Source organism: Larimichthys crocea, chromosome XXIII (genome assembly GCF_000972845.2).
Source record: "Larimichthys crocea isolate SSNF chromosome XXIII, L_crocea_2.0, whole genome shotgun sequence".
In the NCBI taxonomy this organism is placed as follows: Eukaryota; Metazoa; Chordata; class Actinopteri; family Sciaenidae; genus Larimichthys; species Larimichthys crocea.
In genome coordinates this window covers 6,027,524-6,043,801 of record NC_040033.1, presented here as the reverse complement: position 1 = coordinate 6,043,801, position 16,278 = coordinate 6,027,524, and the positions used below count along the sequence as shown (strand labels likewise).

The window sequence follows — 16,278 nt, the reverse complement described above, 5'->3', positions numbered from 1 at the left end:
TTTACATGCAGAACTCAGTTATCATACTCGCTTGGTGTTCTGCCGAGAAATACACCGCTCACAAGCTGAGAATACAAGCCAATTCACAATTAGTTAAAAATCAAAACAGTCAATCTACCACCATATGAAATAATGCTAATTAGACCCATATTATTATGCCATACAGTGGCACCGCTGCGCTTCCCATCATGGCAAACACAACTAGTAGGCTACCTATTTAAAGGTGCTGGAAAAATGGAAAAACTGGTGCTTGAAGGTGCTTGAATTTGTTCATGAAAAAGGTGTGGGAACCCTGCAGACTTCCTTCAGCCCGCCTCAGCCCGCCTCAGCTGATCTACATTGTTTTAATTAGCTATGCATAACTTTCTTTAAGAACTTAACGGTCAGTTGCCAAACTGGCCACGTGGGTATTTCATTTTAGAAGGGGCATTACGGCTGTTTCCTGCCTGGCTGATAACCTTTTATGACATTTTGCGCTTACAGTAGAGATTAAACAACCCACAATACAGTCCAGGTTGGATTTGGGTGAGGTACTTTAAGTATTACGATACATTGATCCGACAGTACTCATGTCATTTAAACTGCCTTGTGCTTTTTCCCCTTCTATTGGCTCTGTGGGACTTTGGTAAATGGAAGGGCTTAGATAAAACCAACATTTCATAGACAGAGCTTGATTGCTTTCTGGAGCTGCTTGATGCGACCTGCTTTACAGTACAAACAAGGTGAAAAGACGAACGGGGCGGACTAAGACGAGCACACTGGGGTTGGCTCACTTCAGCTGTGAATCATCGTTTTTTTTTTTTCAAAAGCTAATCCATCAGAGGAAATGAAAACTTTAGGTAAAAGGCTTCTCACCTGAAGAACTCTCTTTGATGCGGTGAATTCAGCTGGAAAAGATGCAAGTTTATCTGCTTATGGCTGCATTTGGCTTAAATATCAAGAGAGACTTATTTAAAGCATATAATGCAAAGTGACCGACAGTGAGACGGGTATTAATATTTTCTTTTATGTGCGAGACAAGAAAACTCCCCTCTTACCCTCACATAATGAAATGCACACCCTCGATGAAGACAAATTTAAATGATTATAAATATGCTGACAAAACCCTTTGATGCTTAATAATATACGTTGCTAAAAAGTATAAATAGAAGTCACAGGAGATGCCATCGTCAGGCACTAATTTCACTAAAAAGTCGCGCTTGCTTTCGAGGTAAGAGACGGAGCGAAAGTGCGGGAGCTAAAAATATCAGTATTTGATGTTAATGCCAAAGGAAATACATGCAGGTTTTTAAGGAAAACACACTTCCTGCGAGCTTAACCTCTGACAAAGAGACAGAAGGTTGTATGTGAGGGATTTTTGATGAATTCCCACATATTTCAGGCCATGATAAAAAAACATAGAGGTTTTTGTTTACCCCGAACCAAACTGTTAATTGGACTAGCGCTGGGCCTGTGTAGGTTTTCAAAGTTCACTCTTGCTAACCTTGTTGGCAAAAATCAATTATTTCCTTTCAGCCCTGAGGTGCTTAACACATCCTGCTCCTCCCTGCAATCAGCAGCTGCATCTGACTGGTTTTCATAAGTAAAAAAAAAAAAAGAGGCCAAATAAATTGAGCGAACCCTGTGTGCTTGACAAGTAGCCAAGGTTGAGACCCAAAGCACCAAGGACTCGGAGTATGTGGGAGGGATGAGGATGGAAAACAAGGACCAAGTGACCAAGGATTCAACACAGATTTTTTTGGTAAATTGGTTAAAGTTGATGTTCATGGTCCTTTTTCTCACTTAGTGAGACAAAAAATGAAGAAAACAAAAAACCCATGCATGAATATGAGGAAGATGTTATTAGACAGTTTCCCAACTGGGCGAGAGGACCGGCTGATGTTCGGCGCCCCGCTCTGTTTCACCTGTTATGTCAGACCACAGGGTTACTCATGCAGAAGACCTAGCTGCCTTAGTCACTTTAGGCCTCACCCGCTCAACCATTAATGTAATATAATATTAATTTAACATTAATATTAAAATCCACAATAAACTGTATCAGCCTGGATATCATATCACCCCGTGGTGCATGAATTAAAGCACCTCCTGCTCATCTCGCATTCTGCTCTCACACGCCGTAATGTACAAAGACGACGCCGGCGTCAGAAAATTCAAGTTTAGAGAGTTTACAGAAGGCTGCGAGGAGACGAGTTCAGAGAGCAGAGTTAAACGCAGTTCACGGAGCCGAGAACAGAGAGCGTCGAGGAGTGCGTTTGAATGCGACACACAAGCAAAAGGTATATAAGCAAAAATAGATGCCATCTCGCGGAGCTGTTATTCAATATGCGAGTGTTACTTTATGCTTTCCACCTCAAAGAATGCATCTTTTTATTATTTCATGCGCACAGAGGAGGGTAAACCGAACTCACGGATGCCTGTGTCCAAGCCCGGAACAACATAAGCACAAGATTTTCTTGTCCAGGTGCTTTCTGTGGAGTATACATTCATGCAAAATTCAACGGGAAAGCTCAAAAATCAAACCTTTTTTTTTCCATCTTTTAAAATCCATTCAAGATAACCCCCAGAGGGACAAATGAGACATCTAAATCCCTTATATATAGATTTGTATCATGTCACAGACTTGATGTCTTCCTTTGTAATTGCAAGTTGTTGCCAAAGGAAAGCAGTGATCCACTTAAGCCCTGGAGATTTTCTGTATAATTCTATCAACTGTTTATGAGCCCGGCTCTCTGTGTGAAGGGATTGTCAAAAATAATAATAAAGACGTTGACTGAAAGAAACTGCACTTCCTCACTCGTTGTCACAAATGTTAATCACTATGTACAGATCAATGGCTTCATATGAAAGTCACTTCCACAGGTTTTACTCCTAAATGTCACCTGGATTTCCGTGTTCATGGATTTTTTTTCTTTGTGTGCATCTGCTGGAAGGAAAAGCCCCCAAATCCTCATCTGATCAAGGCTTTCTAATCTTCACGGGGCTGATTTAAAGGGAAATTTTGCCCCTGACATAGCGAGTGGCCTCCGAGTGCAGTCCGCCGTCTTTGTTCAGACTTCACCGCCGGTGAATTTTGGGAGGCTTGGCATTTGCAGTTAACACCTGAAGGAATCTAATTAACAAGGGACCGGAGTATTTAATCACGTCTTACGAGTTCACAGTGCACCCTGCACTTCATTTATTAAAAGTATTATGATTTTAAATAAAGCCATCATTCACTGTCATGGCTCGAGCATTTTGTGCACACTGAAGGTCTAATTCTATAGTGTGAAGAGTTTTCACACCGAGCATGTGGCAGTGTTTTAAGTTTGAACTGTTGGAATATGCAAAGGCCAGATAACTTTGTACGTCCAAAGCTCTGTAAAACTAAAGACCTGTCAATACTAGTGGAAGGTAACTGAGTATATTTACTCAAGTACTGTACTTAAGTACAGTTTCATGCTACTTTATACTACATTTCAGAGGGAAATATTATGCATTTACTTCAATACATGACATGTAGTTACGTGTCCCTTTCCAGATTAATATTTTCCATTCACAAACATACAAAAAACATGAAAATAAAGCACATTATTGAAGATTAAACCACCAATTCCCAATATTTCTGACTCACAAATAAGCTCTCTCGTTGCATTTAAGAGCTGCAGTCAAGTTTCCATCCATCAAGTTTTCAAAAAAAAATGTCAGAAAATCTGCAAATGTCAGTCCACAACTGTTAGGAGCTGAGTACATTGAACAGTTAATGGCACTAATTCTCCAGTAAAGTTAAACCATTGCTAGGAAACAAGGGTGCGACGAGACGGCGTAATTAAGAGTGGCAGTCAATCTTCAAATGGTGGAAAACAATATGAGAAGTGTGATTAGAATACAGATTTTGTTTCTTGAATTAATTTGAGTCTTCTCGTTGCTTTTTAATGTTTTGTTTTCGTCTGCCAAAGTTTTGTCTTTTCAGTTGATGTTTGAAGGTCCAGTGGGGATATATTTACAAAATTTGGCAGAAACTGAATATTCATTAGCCAACTAAAAATGAGAATCAGGTTTTGCTACCTTGGAATGAGTCTTTTATATCTGCAGAGGGTGTAGGTCTTCATCCACAGAGTCCGCCGTGTTACTCCAGTAGCATAGACTTAGACATAAGCATTGTTATGCCCCAGTCTAGGGGTGCCTAGATCATAACTAGAAAGGGCCAAAGTCCCAAGTGGCCACTTACAACAAGTTTTATATTTTCAATGAAAAGAAAATGATTTATTCACAAAACCCAGAGATCAAACAACTATAACTACTTCCAATCTAGAACAAGGGTTTTCACAAAAGCACATGTGGCTGGTTGGGAGAGGAGGAGGATGAGGAAGTGCTGGTTGTCACATGACGGTGGCAATCATGGCTCCTTATGTGTCAGGTGGTTCCCAGCTGCAGCCAATCACAGGCTAGGGCCTGGAATCACTCCACCAATAATCTCCCGGGGATGGCACATCCCTATTTACATGTGAAATTGAAGCAAATGCACAAAAACATGACCAGTCATAACAACATATAAAGTCAATATAGGATCTAGATAGAGCATTTGCCTTTTTCCCAACTAGAAAGGGGATTGTGAGGTGAGCTGTATTCAGTCGGTTGCAATCAACACCTACACACTGGACCTTTAAGTCAGACGCTTCATGTGCGTCATGATTTAATCAATAAGTCTGTCTCTGTTGCACTTTCACATGTTGTTTGTATTGATACTACAACTTTTCCACTCTGCCAAGTGTAAAAACTTTTTCTTTTCTTTTTTTTTTTGCAGTATTTTTAATTATTTTCTTTCCTTTTAATTTCCGGCAGTAGCACAGAGAGTGATTCCCCCCCTCTGGACCTCTCGATGATTTTCATTTAAATAACTATCCAAAGATTTAAAAGTATCCCATATTTCACTGAAAAAAGCAAAGATGAGAGAAATCTCCCAAAAGAATTAGAGCAAATTTGTGCAGCAGAACTTTAATTAATCATCTCATGACCCCTCAGATTTATTCTGTGACCCCAGACTCGACTAAATCACCCACATTAATTGTATATAATGTTGTTAAAACTAACTTCCTTTGACTTCACTCGACCAGCTACAACAGTAAAATGCTGCTTACACACTGATGCATCAGTATAAAGAATGATATTTAATAATATATCAGTCGCAGGAGACTGTTGGATTTTTTAAGTATATTTAGCTGATAATACTTACACTAATATATCTTCACATAACCCTGTAGATTTGAAGAATGTTGCTGCAGTTCACTGAAAACTCAAATGAGCATTTTTCCTCAAGTTGTTTTAATTTAAAGAAAAACAACTTGATCTTTAATTTGATACTAAATATGTGCAGCGTTTTAAATTGCATTTAAATCAACAATTGATAAGTCATAAGAAAGAAAAAACAAGTAGCACAGAAATTGTTGTGAATATATATTTCCTTTATAAGAACATTAGCAAATGTATATGTGTAAACGCACCTTGACCCAGTCAGTCGTCCCTGCCGACTCTTCGGCGAACTTCCCCCTGGAAGACAGCCGCCATCTCGTTGCTTTCTGCTGTGATTTTGTGATGAAATTTCGAGTAACCCGCATTGTTATAACAAACAGCTGTGATGTGGTAGGTAGCAGGTCGCGTGTTTGCCAACTTACATGAGAAAAGATTTTTGAATTTATGTTCAAAAGTCCCTGTGACCCGGTCAGTCCTCTCTGCCGACTCTTCGGCGAACTTCCCCCGGAAAAGCAGCATCCGCCTCCGGTAGTGAGAGCCACGTAAGTCCCGCTGTTTATGATGTAAGTGAAACACTTTAACTCACAATGTCTTCATTGCTTTCTACTATGCTTGGTGGAAACCCACAAATAAAATGTTCCAGGTTCCAGTTGTTGGTAACAACTAAAGCTCAGGATTTATTTTCCATGTTTTGATACACTGGGAATCGTAAAATATGGAACAGGTGCCATGAATACTTGTCACTGAGTACTTTTACATTGTGGTATCGATACCTTTACTTAAGCAAATGATTAGAGAATGTATTTATCTTAATAATCACTTTTTATGAGGCATAACTTCCACATATGTGTATTAAACATGTTTCATATGATATTAAGGAGCTAGAATTCAGAGCAGATTGAGCCAGATACATGTTATATTCCGTGTCCATTAATTATATCCAGTAGGCTGGCTGTGTGATTAAATTTGATTAGTTAGAGTGGCTCCTGATTTATTCTCTCCTGTACACACACCAGATGTCTAATAATCGCAGCTACACTGGTTCCAAAGTTGTAGAGATACAACCGACACTCGTGCATATGTTTTCTGCTGCTGGATCTGCTGCCCAGATGCACGATTCACTTCAGGAATTAGTCGAATCAGTGACGCATCTGAATCAAATGTGGCACGTGGACGGTGCAAACTATGAGGATTTCTGCTGATATATACGAGCATCATCTAAGTCTAAATATATAAGTTTATACTCCCAGGATTATACGTGAAAATAATAATTGATGAGCGATTAAATGTGGCTGATGAAGACAAAATTGCAATGGGATGCACTCAGTATCGTCTATACTGGATACCACTTGGTGGATTATATGATTCAACCCTTAAACAACAAGGAAACAAATGGAGAAAAAACACAAACTCATGGTTATGTAGTGACTTGCTCTCTTGATTATTGTGAGTGGCAGCAGATTTTTTGTGTGTTTTGTTTACATACAGTAGATGCGCACCACCGAGGAATAAATGAACGAAAGAATACACTGAAAGAAATGTTTATCTTCATTTGGCCCGAACTCAAACTGTGCAAATTTGTGGAAGGAACAAACAGAGCGAAATTTGCTGCAAATACAGCTCGGATGTTCTGCAGTGGTTCAAAAAATAAAAGAAAGAAGAAAAAGGCTAATCAAAACAAATGCCATGCATTAGTTACAAGTGCCCAGGCCTTGGCGTGCATGAAGGATGTTACAGCCCAATGACTTCCTCATTTAAATTATGAACGGGCAGAACACAACAACAAACCAAGACAGGACCACGACCAAGATGCATCAGGCCACGGTCCAAGGCGAAACAGTTCACAGGGTTTCAGAATACACTGCTTCAACTACATTCTTCCTTGTTAACATGATTTAAATTAGATTCAGCTAGAATCCCTAGTGCTCACGCAGAGTTATGGATTTCATCCTATGAGGTGGTCCTATACAATTAGCAAAACACCATAAATGTTGCATGAAAAAGAAAAAGTGCCAAAGTGCCTGCAGGAAACAGACGTGAAGCGAGGTGTTAGGATTCCACACCGGGGTAAGTGATTTAATGACTTTCAACCCTTCTCTGCTTTAATCACTTTAAAAATGAAGCTGATTAACGGTGGAGGTGGTAGGAGGCACATAGTGCAGCAGATTCCTCTCCCCGCACAGCCTATTCTTTGATGTTCTTGTTTTTGTTTGTTGCACCGCCCCGTCATTTGAATATCACACGGAGAAGGGGGCTCCTGCTCGGCCACTCGCTGCGCCTTTGTTGCCGTGATTAAAGCAGGTGTCGCGCGGGGTTGTGTTTGTTAATGACAGTTTGCATTTAAATAGCTGTCACTCGTCTGTCAAGGGGTACGGGAGGAGGGGAAAATGTTTGTTTCCGGGGCCTCCGACGTACTCGGAATGCATCTCTTTTACATAAGCTTAACCTACCTTTGCAAATGAGCAGGCAAAGTTTGGAAGGAGTGTACCTGTAAAGACTCTGAGCACTGATGTCGGCAAGTGATGAAAGTCCAAACTTTAAAGGGGAGGCAAAGAGCAAGCTAACCCAGTTGAAAGTATTTGTTTACAGCATGAAGATCTGAAAAATATTTCATTAATGCACATTTTCTGTGGCACAAAAAAACAAGCTGTAATGACGAGAAGGGCCTGGACCGCCTACGTGAGCCTCTGCGCCCCTCAATAAAGGGACAGTTTGGGTTATGTGAAGTGGGGTTGGATAGGGTACCCACGCTGGTCCTCCTGTCTGCAAACTAAGCAATGCCCTGCTGTGGAAAACAGATTTTAGCCACCCACTTAAAAAAAATCAATATCAGTCCAAGTGTGTGCTATATTTAGAACATTTCCACCGCTTTACTTCGCCATGAAACGGCCTTTTCCGACTGAAAACCGAAGCATTCATATTGATCTACGCTCACTTCAAAGTCACCGAAAAAAAAAAAGAAGTTATCTTACCTCGCAGAACACTGGACGTTTCTGGACGACCGCTCCCTGGATTGCTTAGGTTCTTTGTGTCACTGTGATACATTAGTTCGAATCTGCACTAATGTTATTAACTGCAGATCGAGACAGCGGTAGACCATCAACTCCCATATTCTGCAGGGTAGAAATGAAGTAGTTTTTCCTCAGTTAAGTGAAATACTGTAACTGCGGCAAAAATATTACAGATATAATACTTAGATTGATATTTTGAGATGGTTAAAATATGTTTTGTAGCTGCCTCCGTCCACATAATCCAAGCATCCTGTTTGCTTCTGGGAATTAGGGGTGCGCCAGCCGCCATCTACCCTCACTACCTCATGCAACCCCACTTCAAATAACCCAAACTGTCCCTTCAACAACTACACATTATGTGTAAATGTACTTGACAACTAATGGCAAAATATGAAGCTAATTGTACTCCAAAATAACACATTTTATGTTGTGTTTCTATGTCTTCCATCACAAAAACAAATCATGATTTGTTTCTGATCCTGAAGGACTGATTATTTCAAGTCAAGTCCAGTGTTCACTCTTGTTTTCGGCCTATTTTTTTGGTAAATATCTTGCTCATTGGCTGCTAAATTATCCTTGATGTTCCTCAGATAATTGCTAAGTCTGTGTGTCTTCTGATTCATGCTCGGGTTGATCAGAACTTTGCACTTAGAACGGGTTGAGCAACCAAAACAGGACAGACTTAAAACCAAAAAACAGAAAGTAAACCGTCCATAGCTTTGAGAAACATATTAGAAATGTAATGTTCTTTCCCCATTTTACAGCTGAGCCTAAAGTTTCTTTGCCTTTTGTCATTAAGACATTGAGTAGAAAAGTTTTATACTTGCCAACTGCCACACATCTCTGTATGTTACAAGAAATTTAGAAACCCAGAACCCAGTCTGAGATTTAATGTGCTGGGGTATGTGTCATGTTTCCTAAAGTTTTCCTGCATTTTAATACATTGTCTGGAAACAGAACTTGGCCCACAGAGACCGCATCATGGCACACAGTGTAGCATCCTTTCAGAGGAAAGTGACAACCAGGAGGCAAACATGACATTTTCTCTACACGGAAACAGGTGATGTTCCCGGGGTTGTGTACAAAATGTGTTTTACAGGACACGGGGAAGACTGTGTTATCGAGAAATGAATTCAAGATGGCAACGAATCAAAAGAGATGCTTTGCTGAGTTATTAACTCTAATCAAGGCGAGGATGGCGTAGGACCCATATGTCAAGAACAATTGTGTCGTCCTTGAAAAGCAAATTCCTCTTTACAATAATGGCCCTGCAATTGCACTGTTTGATTGTTTAGTCGCCCTTGATGGGTCAGCAACAAACACTCAGTCATTCGTTCATGAGCCACTTTCATCATAACTAAGTTGGTAAAACAAAGTGGAGGGGTGGGGGGAGTTGCCTTCTGGAAGTAATTAGCCATAATCATGCTGTTGCTGTAGCTATTGGTGGCATTAGTTTACCTTCGCTCTTAATCACTGTTTGTTTATAAGCACCCGAGGGTCTTGAAAATTTAAATATAAACTTCAGAGGTGGCTTTATGGATATGTATGGAACAACAACAGAACAAGAGGGTCCTGAAATGACTTGTCAAAAAACCAACTTCTGACTTTCATGCATCACTTTTATAACAATCTGCACCTCGTATACTCCGCCGAATGTTCTGCAAATATGTATCCAGTCTAAATCTAATTCTATTTATTAGCACGGAGGAACCAGGTTGCTCATTACACTCACCTATTGATCGCCTCTTCCTGACAGAAGGGAGATTAGCGGTCAACTTTCAACACCTCAATCAATAATCATCTCCCTAATTGGGTATTAGCAACAAGAAAGTGGACTCACTTGTCACACAAACAAGGAAAGAAAGGCTAAAAAATTCAGTAATTCAAGGCGGCTGGGTTTCGGCTGTTATTCATCCGAAACTTGCTCTTGCACCTTTAATTTGAAATTAGGGTGCTACTCCTGTTAAGGATGTGGCCTTCTTGCTGTCTGCTGTAAAATATAATAATCCAGGACTCACTGAAGAATGCTACAAATCCCTGAGGACAGAGGTGCATGTTCTTATTAATTTGCAGACTTTGTTCTGTGGAGTTCTTTTCGGGAAATGTGTTCTGGTTTGGGAGGATTTCATAGATATACAGGCCAATGTTTCATTGTGTGACCCGAAAATGACTTCAGGGTGCCGACATGAAATTTAAAAACAAAAGTTGTCTGGTATTTTTTCATATTTCTTATCCACAAGGTCAGAGACACTCAAGCTTCGCCTCTTTTGATTGACTCCAAAACAACTGCAAAGCCTTTGCATTCTTTTGGTGCACATGGCATTTATCTGTGATTGATTCGTCTCAGCCACTGTGAATGCCATACAACATGAACGCATCGGTCGGCTCTCCCTGTACGCCGTCTTGCTTCCTATTCAATCAGAAAAAGATTTAAAGGCGAGCACGGCGTTGCACAGCTTCTCGCTCTATCTAGATAATTGAAACAAATACCCGTTTGAAACCAAGAGAGTCGGCTTAATTTACAGGCAATGTGATTTTTTGGAGGCAACAAGTCTCCGTCAGTATGTCCCATTCATAAACACTAACAATGCAGCTGAACTGCAAAGCCAGTCTGAAGCGAGACTGAGAGCATAATGTAACATGAGGATTTTTCTCGCTTCCTCAGGAGTTGACAAATAAACAGAAAACTGTGATCAGAATACATTAGTTTTAATTGGAGTCTGGTCTACCTAAATTTTGTGAAATGAGCACAAGTGTCACAAAATAATGTTCTCTGTGCTCAGAAAGTGGAGAAAAAAAGACAGTTTTCCACTAAAGCTTGTGATGTAAACAAGCTGTAGTTTGACATGGATGGTAGAAAACACTGTTTGAGGGTAAACAATGCTGTAACACTTACAGTTATCCTTTAACTTTTCGATATAGGGATCTCAGAACAAGCAGCTGTTTGGTTAACTACCTTACAGGCAGTTCCCGGTGCGTCTGGCATTTGATGGTTAGTGTTCGGATTCTGTTTGCAAGGGTGTCCCACAGGGCTCTGCGCTGGCCCACTTCTATTTACTATTTTCATAAATAATTTGGGTCAAGACGTGACAGATGCTCATTTTTTTTTCATTTGCTAAAGTCTGTGACCATTTGCAAAGTGTTTTTTCAACACCTTGTCTCAACTGAAAGTTCTCAACGCTGATAAAACCAAGCTTGTATTATTTTTCCACCGTCAAGTGTAGCCAAAGAATATCCCTTCAGTGTTCACTCTTGAAGGAGAGGTTAACCCCTCAAAAGGAAAGGTTTAAGCCCTATTAATATCTGGGGATAATATGATTGACGATTCCCAGACTTTTAGTTTGCACTGCATATGATTGACACTGTTTACCGCTTCCCGTAGATTCATCACAGACTGTAAACTCTGTGTAAAGGCAATTTTGATATTTCTTTCAAAATACATTAAATATGCTGGAAAATAGTTGCTGAAAACACGTGAAAAGACTTTGAACCATATGTTACTGAAATGTGGAGTTTAAAACAGTTTTCTGTCTCAGGATTTTGTGGGCGGTCCTTAAAGGGTGGCTCGATGACACGCTGAGGCCACCCTGAGCAGAGAGATAGAGATGAATTCATCTCGCTCCGATTGTTTCAAAGTTAGTCGTGCCATTTTCTGAACTCATCTGTCGCGTTTCAGTCGATTCCTGGAGCTGAGAATTCATTTTTACCTGATTCTGAAACCTAATTTCATAAACTTCTCGATATTTTCATCTTACAAATTCGGCTGGGTGTTTAATAACACTTTCTTCTTTGGTCTGAAACTCAGAACGCATATTTATTCTCACTTCACACAGACTTTAAGCAACTGACAGGTGCACACTGGTATATTTTCATATTCAAGGCAATTCTCAGGTTGCTCCAGTCCTATGTGTGTTTTTATATTTCTCATAAGTGTGATGGACAGTACTCGTTGTGATCAAGGGACTTTTACATGTTGTCTGTACCAACTGTTCATACAGAAATTGGGAAGCGGGCCAGTCTGCACCCTCCAGACTGGCATGCATTACAGAAAGTTCTAAAACTCCCAAGATCTGATTTCTCTGAATGCTTTTAAATCCACATTGAAAGACCCGGAGAGAGAAACGTTAAACTGATATTGTTGGAGTCACGACTCGTACTGCATCTTTATTTCATTGGGATGTTATGTGTAGTTATACTGTCTGTTCTGTTTTGTGTCTGCTTTTAATTTACTTGTTCTTAGTTTGTGCTGCTGCCTGTCTTGGCAAGCACTCTCTTAAAAACAGATTTTTAATCTCAGTGGGACCTTTCCTGGTTTAATAAAGGTACTTGCACTGCTCATCAATAATTCCATTTTATGCTACACTAAACGTCTGTATTAAATTTTGCAGGCAGATATTGTACTTTTTCACTCCACTGACAGCTTTAGTTAGATGCCGATCCTGATTATTAATACAAAACAGAATCAACGAATTATGTTGTATGTTGTAATTATAAACTATTTAAAATTAGTCTCACCTTTACTAGCTGCAACATTAGTGACGTCACATACAATCAGTTCAAATGCAGCCTACAGTTGTTTTTCTTTCATCTCTTAGTAATGTGTTGCTCAAGTCACCTAACCTGAACCTTAGTGAATTTCTAGTTTATTTTGAGGCTAGATTCTGAGTCCTGACTAGACGCTGCGGGGGGACAGTTATAAGGACTAGCGGTCCATGCCTTGAGACGGTGCTGATGGTAGGGGTGCTGCAGCACCTCTTCCCCTCTACCGGTTCATCCAGCTCCCAGAGGACCACTGGTAAACAGTGCACGTCAACCCCAAGGCCAATTAGCCTGCAAGATCAGCCTAGTGAGAGGCCTGCTGGGAAGGGGAGGGGGACTTAATTCAAAGAGCAGACTCTGTGAGAGTTCAGCTATCCTAATCGCTAAAATAGCTCAAATCCCTGGGGAACCATCCAGGCTTTCAAGAAATATAAAGGATTTTTATTGTTTGCAACAAAAAAAAAGAAAAAAGAAAAAGTAGTAGTAGTGAAATAATGTACCATGGTGATTTTATATAATCATGCGGTGTTATAATATGAAAAATAACAAGCAAGAGAGAGGTATCTACAGAAAGGTCGTTAGTCATGACCCTAAAAAAGCAAATCCACCCACAAACTGAGCTTCTATCCACGAGACGACGCACGTTTTGTTTTTTAAATCAACGGTTTGAAAAATTGAATTTTATCTTTAGTTTAGCGTCCATCACAGCAGCGAATGAGGCCCATAAACTGAGATAGCGTAGCAAGTGTTGGAAACCGAGGTTAACAGGAGAGCATGTGAAGCACCAAACTGTTAATTAGAATCACGCAGTATCCAAGCAACAGTAACAGGGCGCCGAGTGAAATTAGCTATTTAGCGGGGCATCATCCTGCTCCCGTTGGCTCTCCAGTTGACCTCTGCCCTGGACACTTACTCCGTATCCATCATATTCCACTGCCAGATACTGAAACCACGAAGCCACTGCAAGACTTTTTTTAATTTTTGTTTAATTTTTTTTTGTTTTTTTTCTCCCAGCAGAAGACGCAGAGACAAAACAAAGAAAGAAAATTCATACTACAGATGTGTCACGTGCAGTTATTGAACCCGAGGAGGTCAGGAAGAAGCTTCAAGCTGAAAGGAAAACACACGCCAGATAATTACATGAGATTCATATCTATTCTTATTTAAGAGTGTCTCATTAAAGCTACGAGGACATGCACACGACATGATTTACGCATTAAAACAACCCACCTTAATACATCTACACATTTTTAAAATCAAAACATTTATTAATAACTAATTAAGAATAGAACTTTATTAAGTTATTCTAGGAAGGTTTAAAACAGATAGGAATACATGAGCGCCACTGTCACCATGACAGACAGGATTGGTCAATGCCACAATAATGTGAAACAGCCTGCATATGTATCTGAATATAACATTTCATATTATAACAGAGCAGGTCGGCATTTACAAACATCTGTCTGGCACTACACCATCGCAGAGGTTTAAGAAGCGTGCCATCGTTATCGGCCGCATCGCATGTTGTTTTTACCGTAGGAGCTCCACGCGTGGACGGTGTACATAAACCGTCACACTCTCTGAATTCACAGGCAATTCTTTACGCATACAGCTCGTGGCACTGTCTGTGAATATCTTTATCATGTGATAAATCATTAACAATATAACAATATAGCAGCCGAGACATTTAATCACATCACACACAGTAATTATGTGAATCCTCTGTGAAGCGTGCGCAAAGTTTTATTGTCGTACAACTGGGAAAATTCATACATTTTATGTTTGCACATATTGAAAACTTTCAATGCGTAAAGTTGATGTTATAGACATATTATCATTATGCGGATTATTTCCAGATATACCTGTATGTATGTATACATATCTTTTGTGTTTGATCATTTCATTTGACCTTTATTCTTATGATTATTCTTTATTGGGCTGCACAGCCTCAAGGGTATACCACTCTGCCTTTTACTGCACATATTGTATGAGCATGTGACCAATAAATCTGTAAATCTGATTGTGGTCACCCCGTGTACATACTGTACATCTGGGTTTCATTGTTTAGGCTACACATGTTAAGTTTCAATGGAGGGAAATTTGAATGTTATGGTATACAACAATCTTTTTCCTTATGGATCTCCTTTTCTATCAGCAGATAAACTGATGACCTGACTGCGTTACACATACTAACGGACAGTACAGAACAAAAACATACAGAATAACGGCTAAACTAGTAATAGTGAACGCAATAACTGCAGGATGTTTGTGTCAAATGAGCGATTAGGATGAATATTTAGCAGATTATTTCCTGTGAATATCACGGGGCAAGTTTTTCTGTCATTTTTAGTAAAATTTTTACATAGTCTGTTTCATGTTTTAGCAGGCTTCTTTCTTGACAAATTCAATGTTTTCTTCTCTCGGTGCTCGGTTCAAGCGTCTTATCCTGTCGATTTAAGAAACAAAGCTCTAATATAAAATATATTTTTAAAATAAATATCGAGAAATGAAGAAAATGCTCACTAGCTCTACTACATATAGGCCAAGCGACCCCTTATGTGGGTCAGGGACACGAAGTTGGAAATCAGGATGTTTTAACACAAAAGCTTCCAAGTTTGTGGCAACAGTTTGGGGGGAAGTCTCATTCATCAACTTAATTCCACAATGAAATTGTTTTTCCAGTCTGGCGTTGAAGAATTTGCCCTGACGTCAACCCCATCCACCATGTTTGGAATAAACTGCATAGTCGTCCACGTTTAACCTCTGTTGGCGAACTCAAACGAGAGAAACTCCCGGCTGAGCTGGTAAATGCGAATCAGATGTTCAGCAATCACATGCTGGTGTACTTTGATTACCCACATACTTGTAAGTTGTATATTAAAACTGTGTTATTCTGAATTTTTTGGTAATTTATTCGTAAAACAAATGCCTTGCTACTCCCTCACTTCCATCGCAGACTAAAAAAATCGAAAAATCTGTTCAGACTGCACCTCAGGCCACAAATACTAATCCATCGCTCATCATTTAGCACTTGAAGCTGATCAACTTGATGTACTTCCATGATAGTTGGGTTGTATCCACGTGGGTAAAAACGCACCTTTTAAAAGTTGCTTTGGATCAGCTAAATCAATGCAACATTGCTGTTTTTCCTATTTTTCTATCACAATTGTGTTTATGTACACCACTGCTATGGCTGTCTGCTCTCTTAATGCAACACCTACTGCACGGAGCAAGTCTTCCTATCTAAGGGCGTTCTATTCATATTGCAAAGCCTTCTGGGACAGACTTTTGATTCTGGCCCATAAAAATAAACTTGACTAGACTTGGAATTGATTTGACAAGCCACAGAGTCAAGTGAAAATCTGGAGGCTAGGCTCTTATTCTCACCTTCCAGCTCTGTCCTGATGCTTTGCTCGATGTCATTATACAAAAGTTTTGGGCAGCTCTTCAAACACCAGTCAAACGCCGCTGAGAGGATCCATCCAGTGTAACGTTATAT

The 16,278-nt window shown here is 39.9% G+C and overlaps 1 protein-coding gene across 1 annotated transcript in view; it reads right to left on the bottom strand.

Moving 5' to 3' along the window:
• The window catches only part of cdh7a (cadherin 7a), a 139,663-nt gene extending 135,204 nt beyond the window's left edge, over positions 1-4,459 (bottom strand). Inside the window, exon 1 of the mRNA XM_027274436.1 lies at positions 4,045-4,459. The gene's annotated coding sequence lies outside the window, so the exon portion shown is untranslated. The remainder of the gene's footprint in view (positions 1-4,044) is intronic.
• Positions 4,460-16,278: the final 11,819 nt, after the last annotated feature.